General features: G+C 35.9%; 1 protein-coding gene across 4 annotated transcripts in view; it reads left to right on the top strand.

The window, feature by feature from the left end:
- The window catches only part of OSBPL8 (oxysterol binding protein like 8), a 194,802-nt gene that overhangs the window by 19,056 nt on the left and 163,088 nt on the right, over positions 1-12,658 (top strand). The window contains exons 2-3 of one of the 4 annotated variants that reach the window (XM_036865909.1): positions 564-614; positions 1,414-1,455. The exons of 2 other annotated variants lie outside the window; for them this stretch is intronic. The gene's annotated coding sequence lies outside the window, so the exon portion shown is untranslated. The remainder of the gene's footprint in view (positions 1-563; positions 615-1,413; positions 1,456-12,658) is intronic. One more of the 4 variants, XM_036865908.1, reaches the window with a different exon arrangement.

Raw genomic sequence — 12,658 nt, 5'->3', positions numbered from 1 at the left:
TAGGGAGGATGGGAGGGAGATGCAAGAGGGAGGGGATATGGGGGTATATGTATACGTATAGCTGATTCACTTTGTTATACAGCAGAAACTAACACAACACTGTAAAGCAATTATACTCTAATAAAGATGTTAAAAAAAAGAAAAATAAAGTTTCACAATCCTCATTTTAAAAACAATAAACAATCTTTAACAGTGTCAGCCTCCCAGAATCTGCTTTTCAATAATAAACACAAACAAAAAAAAACTAAAAATAGAACAACCATATGGCCCAGCAATCCCACTACTGGGCATATACCCAAAAAATAAATAAATAAACACAAACAAACAAAAAGCAGTGGTGGATTTTAACTAATATTTTATTGCTAATTTTATTATTAAAAACTTTGTTTTCTAATTTATATTTCTTAAAATAGGAACTTTCTTTTTTAGTGTACATATAGGAAATGCTTTGAAACGTATTTTATAGTATAAAATACTATTATCATGAAAAGTAACTTTTAAAGAAAAATCATTTGTGATTCTGAATGATATAACATACCAATAATTTTTTTGTGTCTTCATAGATACTTCAGCTATTACTTTGATGTATAACCTATGGGCTCAAGAAAGCAAAGGTAGATAAGGTCATTCTTTATTCTCTATATGTTCTACTCTGGGCCAAAGCCTCTAATTGGATATTGCTCTGTTGTAAGTGGAGCAGATAAAACCTTGTTTGCTAGCTGACTGTCACTATATAACATCCTTTCTCAGTAGGAGACTTCGGTTGGTTCAATCCTGTAGCTTTGTTGTCCTCACCATAGCTACATTGCTGCTACTTTGTTTAAAGGTCAGCACTGTTGCCCTTTAATATTACCTTTCTCATTGTGCACCTCATTCTCGTTCAGCATTTCTGAACGTTTCTCTCATTCTGGCAACTAAATTAACTCAAATTATTACTATTTTGGCTGTGTCTTTCCAGATACAAGGCACTGAAAAAAACACTTTAATGTATATGAAATATTGAAAGGAATTATTCTGTCACATATGTAAAATCTTAATAAATATTTTAGTTTAAATGCCATAAGAATGCAAACCCTGCATTCTTCTGTTAAACACTTTAAAATGTATACATGTAAAAATACTTCAAAATTATAAATACCCAAGAATCTTAATCTTGGTCACCTTAGGCCTCTTAAAATATAATTATAGCATTCTGATACCTTTTAAGTAGTATGCCGTGAAATAATTCTTGTAGTTGATAGTTCTTTGGGGAGATTTTTTTGTATTGTTTTCCAAAATAACAGTCACTTACAGAATTCAGAGTCTGGAAAATGTGAAGGCTTTCATTATTTCAGGAGCACAATGACAGTGACACAGCAAGTCCATATGTTGCTTAGCTATAATTACATTTTAATAATTACTTTTTCTTTGGAGGAAGAACTATGGCTAACCTCCAAGAGAATGAAGCTGATGATTGTAAGTATTCATATTTTCTCAACTGAAAGAACTTTGTCTGTTTTATCCTATTTTAAATAGTTGAATATATTTATTTTGTATCATAGCATCAAGTGGATGAAGTTTCTATTCTGGGTCCTACTGTAAAATTTAAATGAATATTTGCCTCAGATGGGAAGATTACCCTGGTTTTTTTGTTACTCCCGTATATGGACTTGCTGCCACAGGCATGCTAATTTTGCCATCTCCTACACGCAACTTCTCCTTTCCGCCTCCATTCTTTTGCACATTACCATTCCCTCCACCTGCATCCTTTCATCCACTTCCTTTTCTGCTTTGAAAACTGGCATCTAAAATTATTTCGTCTAGAGACTCTTTACTCCATGTAACTATCACTTATTTTCTTGGTTTCACCTTAACACTTAACATGGGTAGATATAGATTCAACTATTCTGAGCTGTGTTTCTGTGATGTACCAGGTATATAGTGTTATCTATCTCATTTAATTTTCATAGCTATCCTGTGAGTTATTCCCATTTTACAGGTAAAATTAAATATTTCCCTGTTATATTCCTAGTTTTAGCTATGCCATAATTTGAACTGTTTTTGTGATTTTTAAAAATATAGCTTTTTACAATGTCATTCTGCCTTTCTTTCTTCCTGTAGTCTTTCCTTTCCTGCTCTCTACAATTTAACTCACCAACAACACTTAAATTTTTTTTTAATTCAGGTATAATTTACATAGAATAAAATACACCCATTTAAAGAATATAGTCTGCATTTTGACAAATGTATACACCCATGTAACATCCACATTTTCATCAGTCCCCCAAATCCCTTCTGCCCTCTCCCACTGATGTCTCTTATTCCCCACTCTCCCCCAGGCAATAACTGATCTGGGTTCTGTCCACTATAGATTTTTTGTTTGTTCTAGAATTTCACATAAATGGAATCATAGAATATATACTCTTGTCTGACTTCTTTTGCTCAGCATGTCTTTAAAATTGTTTCTTTTTATTGCTAGATAGTGTTCAGTTGTATAGAATGGAATATACCACAATTTTGTTTAACCATTCACCTGTTGATAGACAATTTGACCTGTTTCTAGATTTTGGCTATTAAAAATAAGGCTGCTATGAAAAATCCATGTATAGGTCTTTGAGTGGACATATTTCCATTTTTCCTCTGTAAATGTCTAGGAGTGGCTGTACCATTTTGCATTCCCACCAACAATATATGAGCGTTCCAGTTGCCCTCCATCCTCATCAACACTTATATTGTCAGTTTAAAATTTTTTAGCCATTCTAGTTATTGTGTCGTAGTGTCTCATAGTATTTCATTTGTATTTCACTGGTGACTAGTGGTATTTAACACCTTTTCAAAGGTTTATTGGTCATTTTATCTTTTTTTGGTAAATTAAAATTTTTTGTGTATTTAAATATTGGTGTTTTCTTCTTCTTACTGACTTTTAAGACTTTTTTATATAGTCAGGATCTTAGTTCTTTGTCAGTTATATGTATTGTGCATATTTTTTCCCAGTCTGTGCCTTGCCTTTTCATTTTCTTAACTGTTTTTGGAGAGGGGAAGCTTTTAATTTTTATGAAGATCAGCATATCAATTTTTTCTTTCATGGTTTGTGCTTTAGGTCTCCTAAGAAATTTTTGCCTACCCCAAAGTTGTGAAGATTTTCTCTTGTGTTTTATTCTAGAAGTTTTATAGTGTTGGTTTCTATATTTAAGTCTGTGTTTCATTTTGAGTTAATTTTTGTGTTTAATGTAAGAGCCAAGGTTTTTCCCTTTTACTTAATATCTAGTTTTTATTGAAAATATTTTTTATTTTTCCATTGGATTTTCTCAGCACCTTTGTTGAAAAGTAATTGAACATGTACGTGTGATCCATTTCTGGACTTCTTATTCTGTTCCATTGATATATATATGGTATTCCAATATCATACTCTTTTACTTTATTTTTATAATTTTTAGAGGTAATATAAATCCCCCAACCCAACATCATTTTGAAAATAAAAAAAAATCTTTGCCTAATTTTTTTTTTTTTTTTTTTGGCTGCATTGAGTCTTTGTTGCTGCGCGTGGTCTTTCTCTAGTTGTGGCAAGCCGGGGCTACTGTTCGTTGGGGGGCGCAGGCTTCTTATTGCGGTGGCTTCTCTTGTTGCGGAGCATGGGGCTCCAGGTGCACGGGCTTCAGTAGTTGTGGTTCACAGGCTCTAGAGCGTAGGCTCAGTAGTTGTGGTGCGTGGGCTTAGTTGCTCCTCGGCATGTGGGATCTTCCCAGACCAGGGCTCAAACCCATGTCCCCCGCACTGGCAGGCGGATTCTTTTTAATCTTCACTTTTATTATTTATTTATTTTTAACATCTTTATTGGAGTATAATTGCTCTACAATGGTGTGTTAGTTTCTGCTTTATAACAAAGTGAATCAGCTATACATATACATATATCCCCATATCTCCTCCCTCTTGTGTCTCCCTCCCATCCTCCCTATCCCACCCCTCTAGGTGGTCACAAAGCACCGAGCTGATCTCCCTGTGCTATGCTGCTGCTTCCCACTAGCTATCTATTTTACATTTGGTAGTGTATATATGTCCATGCCACTTTCTCACTTCATCCCAGCTTACCCTTCCCCCTCCTCGTGTCCTCAGGTCCATTCTCTACGTCTGTCTTTATTCCTGTCCTGCCCCTAGGTTCTTCAGAACCTTTTTTTCTTTTTTTCAGATTCCATATATATGTGTTAGCATCCAGTATTTGTTTTTCTCTTTCTGACTTACTTCACTCTGTATGACAGACTAGGTCCATCCACCTCACTACAAATAACTCAATTTCGTTTCTTTTTATGGCTGAGTAATATTCCATTGTATATTATGTGCCACATCTTCTTTATCCACTCATCTGTCGATGGACACTTAGGTCGCTTCCATGTCCTGGCTATTGTAAGTAGAGCGGCAGGCGGATTCTTAACCACTGTGCCACCAGGGAAGTCCATCCTTGCATAATTTACTCCCTTGCCCTCACTGCTTGTGTTTGTGTATGTGTTGTTGATTTTTGTTTTTCATTTGTTTTTGTTAGTTTCTGCTTTCAAAGATATTGCCATCAGCAGGGGCTATGTGCTTGGTATTTTCCAGGGCAGATACTGTTTGTATTACGGAAGATGTTAACTACTTTCAGCTGGCTGGAAGTAATGAGCAGTTGGGGTTCTTCCTTTCTCTCACTATCATTTACAGCAAGCAGTTCTACATTCCATGCGTACATCTGTATGATTTTTGAGAAGGTCAGCAAATTGGGGCTGCAGTAGCAGAAGTGTGTATCAGAAGCCAAGTGTTTAAATAGCAAATCTGACACTTGACAGGGAATGAAATTGTAACACTTTTTAATTACTTTAAGATCATATATTTCTTTTCCTTCTTCTCCTGTCTCTTTTTAACGGAAACGTCCCAGCCTTGCCTAAAGCAGTCTTTTGCATGAATATTTGAAGAACTCTGATGACAGTTGCCAGAACTATAGCGTGTGCTTAATGGAAACATGTTGAATTGAAGAAAATTGTTAGATACAGATTGCATTTAATTTAGTTTCTGACTACATGTAAAAAATGCTGGGTTAGTGAACATTGTTCTTGGTTTCAGAACAGTGCGCAGATGCTTTCATTTTTCTTTTCTTAAACCACCTTGCCTCACTTAAGAGTAAAAATAATAGGAGAAAAGGTAAATGTAACACATATTCAATTATGTACTGATTTTTATTTGTCAAATCAATAATACATGTTACATGTGTATATTTGGTTCTTCCAATTATATTGTGTACTTCACCAGACAGAGATTTTGTCTTCTGTTTATTTTGTATCCATTTTCTTCCATTCTCACATAGTGGAAATGTTGATGGATCTCATTTATGATTATTTTATTTTATTTTATTTGGCCATGCCACACGATTTGTGGAATCTTAGTTCCCCGACCAGTGATAGAACCCGGCCCTCTGCAGTGAAAGCGCCAAATCCTAACCACTGGACCACCATGGAATTCCTTGGATTATGCATTTTAATTAACTTCTAGTGAATAATAAGTCCTAGGCTACAGTAGAAGTATGTGTGTATTTTTTCTTCCTACTGAAATCACATTTCTCCTCTGAAAGATGTTTCTTAGCTTTGCACTTGACACAACTTAGAATCTTAGAAACCAGGTAGGTGATGAGGTAGAGGTATGTTAATAGCTTTCCCTTTTTAAGTTGTTGTTATAGGTTGATTGCAGTCCAGGGCCTTAGAAGGGTTTGTCATCACTTTGTTTGTTTGTTTCATAAAGACTGCAGTAGATTACAAGATCAGTCAGACAAATGGAAATGTCAGTCAGCTGCTTGAATAGATATTTTTAGATATGTTTCTCCTCTTAGTACTAATCATGCAGTTGACCACAAATCTTTCATTTGATAGTGGGTGAGAAAATTTGAAGCGGGAGCTCCAGAGGAAGCACCTTGGGTAGTAAGATGCAAACTAAAATTGAGGTAGAGATCACATTTCTGATTAAACACAATCTTTTCTCCTTGTGATTCTGATAAAAGCCTGATCTTGCATGATGTTTTTATGATAGATCTTATTTAATGAAGTTAAAGCACCTAGCCAGAAACAGATAGGTGAATATTACACTATTGTATTGCATATATGGTGTTTTATGTTCTAGGTCTGACATTGATTTCACTTCTGTAAATACATTTTAAAATACTTTGAAGTTAACTTTCATTTTGTTTTATTATTCAAAGGTCGCTTATTTTGGTTACAAGTGGCTGAAGTAGTATCTATGTCCATTTAGGGTTCTTTGGCTAACAAATAAATCACTAGAATGATAAGCTTGTACTCTTGAAGTAAAAGCTGAAAAACTGAGTTTTAGAAAGCACAGACACTTGAGCAGCTCCAGAGATCTAGAGAGCAGGAAGCAATGGATAATCTTTATGGAGCTTCCATTAAGATAGTTCTTCTTTGCTTTTCCATGAGGGATGTTTTCCTCAAAGGAAGATCAAGGTGCATTATCACAGGAAGGGGAAGTAGATATGGAAAGGTTAAAAAAACCCAAAACAATATTATTACAGTTTCTAGGTTGATATAATATTTCTTTAATCTTATCATACAGTATTAACTGTTTCTTGGCTGAACTTGGGTTTGGGACCTTTCAGTGTTTATAGGTTTGCTATGATCATAAAACAGCACTTATTAAGACTGGTCTGCTTTGTACTTCAGTTGCTTTTCCTCTGTCTTTAGTTCATACCCTTATTTGTATAAGTGATTTAAATTATCGAGTCAATTACTTAAAAAATATTTTTTTCCTTTATTCATTTAATGAATTTTTTTTTTCAGTGTTCGCTATGTACAGGTACTATCATGATGCCAAGGTTTCAAAAATAAATAAGAGCTAACATGCTCCCCTCCACCCCCAAGCTTTATCAAGATATAATTGACATATATTGTATAAGTTTAAGGTGTACAGTGTGATGATTTGATACATGTATATATTATGAAATATTTACCACAGAAAGGTTAGTTAATAAACATTCCTTACCTCACATAATTACCATTTTTTCGTTATTGTTATGGTAAGAACGTTAAAGCTCTACTATCATAGCAACTTTCAAGTATACAATAAAGTGTCATTAACTATAGTCACCATGCTGTACATTACATCCTCAGAACTTACTTGTCTTATATCTGAAGTTTGTACATTCTCATCAACATCTTCCCATTTCTCCCTTCCTTCAGCCCCTGGCTACCACCATTCTACTCTCTGTTTCTATGAGTTCATTGTTTTTAGGTTCCACATATAAGTGAGATCACACAGGATTTGTCTTTTCTTGTCTGACTTATTTTACTTAGCCCTCAAGGTCCATCCATATTGTTGCAAATGGCAGGATTTCCTTCTTTTTTTTTATGGGCAGAATAATACTCCATTGTACATATATACCACATTTTCTTTAACCATTCATCTGTTGATGGACTTTTAGATTGTTTCCATGTCTTACCTATTATGAATAATGCCACAGATGAACATGGGAGAGCAGATGTCTCTTCAAGATAATGATTTCATCTTCTTCAGATATATATCCAGAAGTGGAATTGCTGGATAATATGGTCTCTCTGTTTTAATTTTGGGGGAAACTACACCAGAGTTCCCTTTTCTCCATATCCTCGCCAGCATTTGTTATCTCTTGTCTTTTTGATAATAGCCATTTTAACTGGTGTGAGACAATATCTCATTGTGGTTTTGATTTGCATTTCCCTGACGATTAGTGATGTTGAGCACCTTTTCATGTACCTGTTGGCCATCTGTATGTCTTACTTAGAAAAATTGTTATTGCAAGTCCTCTGCCTATTTTAAAATCAGATTGTTTTTCTGCTGTTGAGTTGTTTGAGTATCTTATGTATTTTGGATATTAGACATAATTCAACATCAGACATATGGTTTGCAAGTATTTTTCCCCATTCTGTAGGTTGCCTTTTCACATTGTTGTTTCTTTTGCAGTGCAGAAGCTTTTTAGTTTTATGTAGTCCAACTTGTTTATTTTTGCTTTTGTTGCTTGTTCTTTTGGTGCCATATCAAAAATATCATTGGCAAAACTGATGTCAAGGAGCTTTTTCCTTTTGTTTTCTTCTAGGAGTTTTACAGTTTCAGATCTTATGTTAAGTTTAATTCATTTTGAGTTGTTTTTTGTGTATGGTGTAAGATAGGGGTCCAGTTTCACTCTTTTGCATTTTTGGCTCCCTTGTCAAATATTATTAGTTGACCATACATGTGTAGGTTTATTTCTGGGCTCTTGATTCTGTTCCATAGATCTATGCCTATTTTTTTTTATGCCAGTACCATATTGTTTTGATTACTATAGCTTTGTAGTATAGTTTGGAATGAAGTGTGATGCCTCTAGCTTTGTTCTTCTTTCTGAAGATTGCTCTGGCTATTTGGGCTCTTTAGTGGTTCCATGTGAATTTTAGTATTGCTTTTTCTATTTCTGTGAAAAATGCCATTGGAATTTTGATTAGGATTGCATTGAATCTATAGATGGCATTGTATACTAGGGACATTTTAACAATATTAACTCTTCATGAACAGGGGATATCTTTCCATTTATTTGTGTCTTCAGTTTCTTTCCTCAGTGTCTTACAGTTTTGTCTATAGATCTTTCATCTCCTTGGCTAAATTTATTCCTAAGTGTTTTTATTCTTTTTGATGCTGTTGTAAATAAGATTTTCTTTATTTCTTTTTTAGATCATTCATTGTTAGCATATAGAAATGCAGCTGATTTTTGTATAGCAATTTTGTATCCTACAACTTTACTGAATTAATTTATTATGTCTAATGGTTTTTTTGGTGGTCTTTTGGATTTTCCATATACAAAATCATGTCATCAGCAAACAGAGACACTTCTGCTTTTTATTTTCCAATTTGGATGCCTTTTATTTCTTAACCTGATTGCTCTATGACTTCTAGTCCTATGTTGAATAGGAGTGGTGGGAGTGGGCACCCTTGTCTTTTACTGATCTTAGAGGGAAAGTTATCAATCTTTCATTGTTGAGTATGATGTTAGCTGTGGGTTTGTCATATATGACCTTTATGTTGAGATATGTTCCTTCCATACCCAATTTGTTGAGAGTTTTTTTTTTTAATGATGAGAGGATGTTGAATTTTGTTAAATGCTTTTTCTGCATCTTTTGAGATGATCATATGATTTTTAACTCTCATTCTTTTAATGGGGTGTGTGACATTTATTGATTTGCATATGTTGAACTATCCTTGCATCCCAGGGATAAATCCCACTTGATCATGGTATGTGATCTTTTAATGTGCTTTTAAATTCTGTTTGCTACTATTTTGCTAAAAAGTTTTGCATCTTTAATCATCAATGATATTGGCTTATAGTTTTCTTTTTTTTGTAGAATCCTTATCTGCCTTTGGTATCAGGGTAGTGCTAACCTCTTAAATTGTGTTCCCTCCTTTCTAATTTTTGATAAGAGTTTGAGAAGAATTGGTATTAATTCTTTAAAAAAAAGATTTATTTATTATTTATTCTATTAATTTTTGGCTGCATCAGGTCTTAGTTGCAGCATGCGGGATCTTGGTTGAGGCATGCGTTATCTTTTGTTGTGGCATGTGGGCTCTTCGTTGTGGTGCGCTGGCTTCTCTCTAGTTGTGGCGGGCGGGTTTTCTCTTCTCTAGTTGTGGTGCGCAGGCTCCAGAATGTGTGGGCTCTGTAGTTGTGGTGCACGGGCTTTAGTTGAGGCACTCGAGCTCAGTAGTTGCGGCGTATGGGCTTAGTTGCCCTGCGGCACGTGGGATCTTAGTTCCCCGACCAGTGATCGAATCTGCTTCCCCTGCATTTTAAGGTGGAGTATTTACCACTGGACCACCAGGGAAGTCCCAGTGTTAATTCTTTAAATGTTTTGTAGAATTAACCTGTGAAGGCATCTGGGGTTAGGCTTTTCTTTGTTGGGAGGTTTTTGATTATTGATTCACTCTCCTTTCTTGTTATTGTTCTGTTCAGATTTTCTGTTTCTTCATGATACAGACTTGGTAGGTTGTATGTTTCTAAGAATTTATTAATTTCTTCTGGATTGTTCAATATGTTTTCATCTAATTGTTCACTGTAGTCCCTTATTGAGCCTTTGTATTTCTGTGGTATCAGTTGTATTGTCTCCTTTTTTATTTATAATTTTATTTGTCTTCTTTTTTCTTGGTAAGTCCAGCTAAAGGTTTGTCAATTTTGTTTATTTTTTTCAAAAAACCAACTCTTAGTTTCACTGTTTCTTTTGTACTGTTTTTCTATTCTCTATTTGATCTCTTTTTTCTCTGATCTTTAGTATCTTCTTTCTGCTAACTTTGGGCTTAGTTTTTGTTTTTTCTAGTTTCCTTGATGTGTAAAGTTAGGTTGTTTGAGATCTTTCTTGTTTCTTATCCGTATAAACTTTTCTCTTAGCACTGCTTTTGCTGCATCCTATAGTTTGGTATGTTGTATTTCCATTTTCATTTATTTCAAGATACTTTTTAAATTTCCCTTTTGATTTCTTCTTTAACCCATTGATTCTTCAGGAGTCTGTTGTTTAATTTCCACATATTTGTGATTTTTCCAGTTTTCCTCCTGTTATTGATTTCTAGTTTCATCCATTGTGGTTGGAAAATATACTTGGTATGATTTCAGTCTTTTAAAATTTGCTAAGATGACCTAATATAAGATTGATTCTGTAGAATGTTCCATAAGTGCTTGAGAAAAATGTGTATTCTGCTGCTGTTGGATGGAGTGTTCTATATTTGTTAGGTTCATTTAGTCTAAAGTTTAGTTCAAATCCAATATTTCCGTATTGATTTTCTGTCTGGATGATTTATCCATTGTTGGGGGATTGAAGTCCTCTAATATTGTTGTACTGCTGTCTATTTCTTGCTTCAGATCATTTGTTTTTGCTTAATGTATTTAGTTGCTCTAATGTTGGGGGCATATATACTTACAGATGTTATATTCTCTTGATGAATTGACCCCTTTATCATTACATAATGACCTTCTTTGTCTCTTGTTACAGTTTTTAACTTAAAGTCTGTTTTGTCTGATGTAAGTATAGTTACCCCTGATCTCTTGGTTTTTATTTGTGTGGAATATCTTTTTCCATCCCTTCACTATCATTGTCTGTGTCTCTAAAGCTAAGGTGAGTCTCTTGTAGACAATATGTAGTTGGGTCTTTTTTTAAAATCCATTCAACCACTCTATGCCTTTTGATTGGAGCATTTAATCCATTTACATTTACAGTAATTATTGATAGGTAAGGACTTACTCTTGCCATCTTATTAATTGTTTTCAGGCTGTTATGTAGTTGCTTTGTTCCTTTGTTTCTCTCTTGTTGTCTTCCTCTGTGAATTGATCCTTTTCCATAGTGGTATACTTTGAGTCCCTTCTCTTTATTTTGTGTGTATCTTCTATAGGTTTTTGTGTTGTGGTTACTTTGAGGCTTGCTTGAAACATTGTATAGATATAACAGTCAATTTTAAGCTGATAACAACTTAACTTTGATTTCATACAAAAACTGCTTTTTTATTCCCCTCTGCCACGTGTTATGTTTTTGATGTCATACTTTATATCTTTTAATATTGTGTATTCATTTAAAATTGTTGTAGCTGTATCTATTTTCAACACTTTTGTCCTTTAACCTTTATACTAACGTTAAGTGGTTAACACAGCACCATATTACAGTATTAGAATATTCTGAATCTAACTGTATACTTGCCTTTACCAGTGTGTTAATTTCATGTTACTATATCCTGCCATTTGCCTTGTGTAGGTATCTGTGCATTTGAAGAAGCAGTTACCCTTCATGACTTCATGGACTGACTTCAGTAAGGGAAGATTTTCACCTGCAGTTGGGGGTATGCTGGAGCATGCTGTGAACCCCAAGTCTAGTGGTCTATGGCACCAAGGGTGGGGTCATGTGGAAGCACTGGGGCCTGAGGGGACATGGTGGCTGATTGGCTCAGGCTCTTGGGATCCACAGCCTCAAGAACTGTGTGGTCCTTGGTTAGCACTGCAAGGATCTGCTGAGGCTTCAAGGGCTTTTTGGGGTCCTCAGCAGTGCCTTCAGGCCCAGTGTCTAGGATCTAGGGCAAGTAGTGGCAGTGGCTATAACTGATGGTATGCACATGCTCAGTTGCAGGGATCACCTAACTGCAAGTACCTGTGTCATGGCAGGTGAGGTTGCTGACACATATGTAGGTGGGGGCCAGGGTAGGCAGTAAGGGTGGGGATCATCTGTGGGTACACCAACACCTGGGGAGACCTCGGCTGTCAGTAGACACTACCATGGCTGCAGGGTCTTGCCACAGGTGCATGACAGTGGAGACCAGTGATGGGGGTTGGGCTAGGAAGTGCAGGTGCACAGCTGGAGGGGCTAGCTGCAGGTGAGCACAGTGATGCAGGTCAGTGACAGAAAATAAAGTGTGATCTAGACCCATAAGCAGCTGCGGTGGCCCTAGCTGTTGGTGTGACTTTCCGTGGCTGCACGGTCTTCCCCAGGTATGCTCATGACAGTGGAAGATGATGACAGGCGTCAGTGGCATGCAAGTGCACAGCTGGTGGGCTAGCCTGGAGCGTGCACGTGGCGGTGGAGGTCAGCCATGGGAGTCTAGGCAGCATCTTGCAGTCGTGCAGCCACAGAAGCTTGGGGTGGTATTTGGTGTGGGTCCTGGGCTCCTGTGGGGC

This window comes from Balaenoptera musculus, chromosome 10, assembly GCF_009873245.2.
Source record: "Balaenoptera musculus isolate JJ_BM4_2016_0621 chromosome 10, mBalMus1.pri.v3, whole genome shotgun sequence".
NCBI classification, from domain to species: domain Eukaryota; kingdom Metazoa; phylum Chordata; class Mammalia; order Artiodactyla; family Balaenopteridae; genus Balaenoptera; species Balaenoptera musculus.
This window is presented reverse-complemented; position numbering and strand designations above follow the sequence as displayed.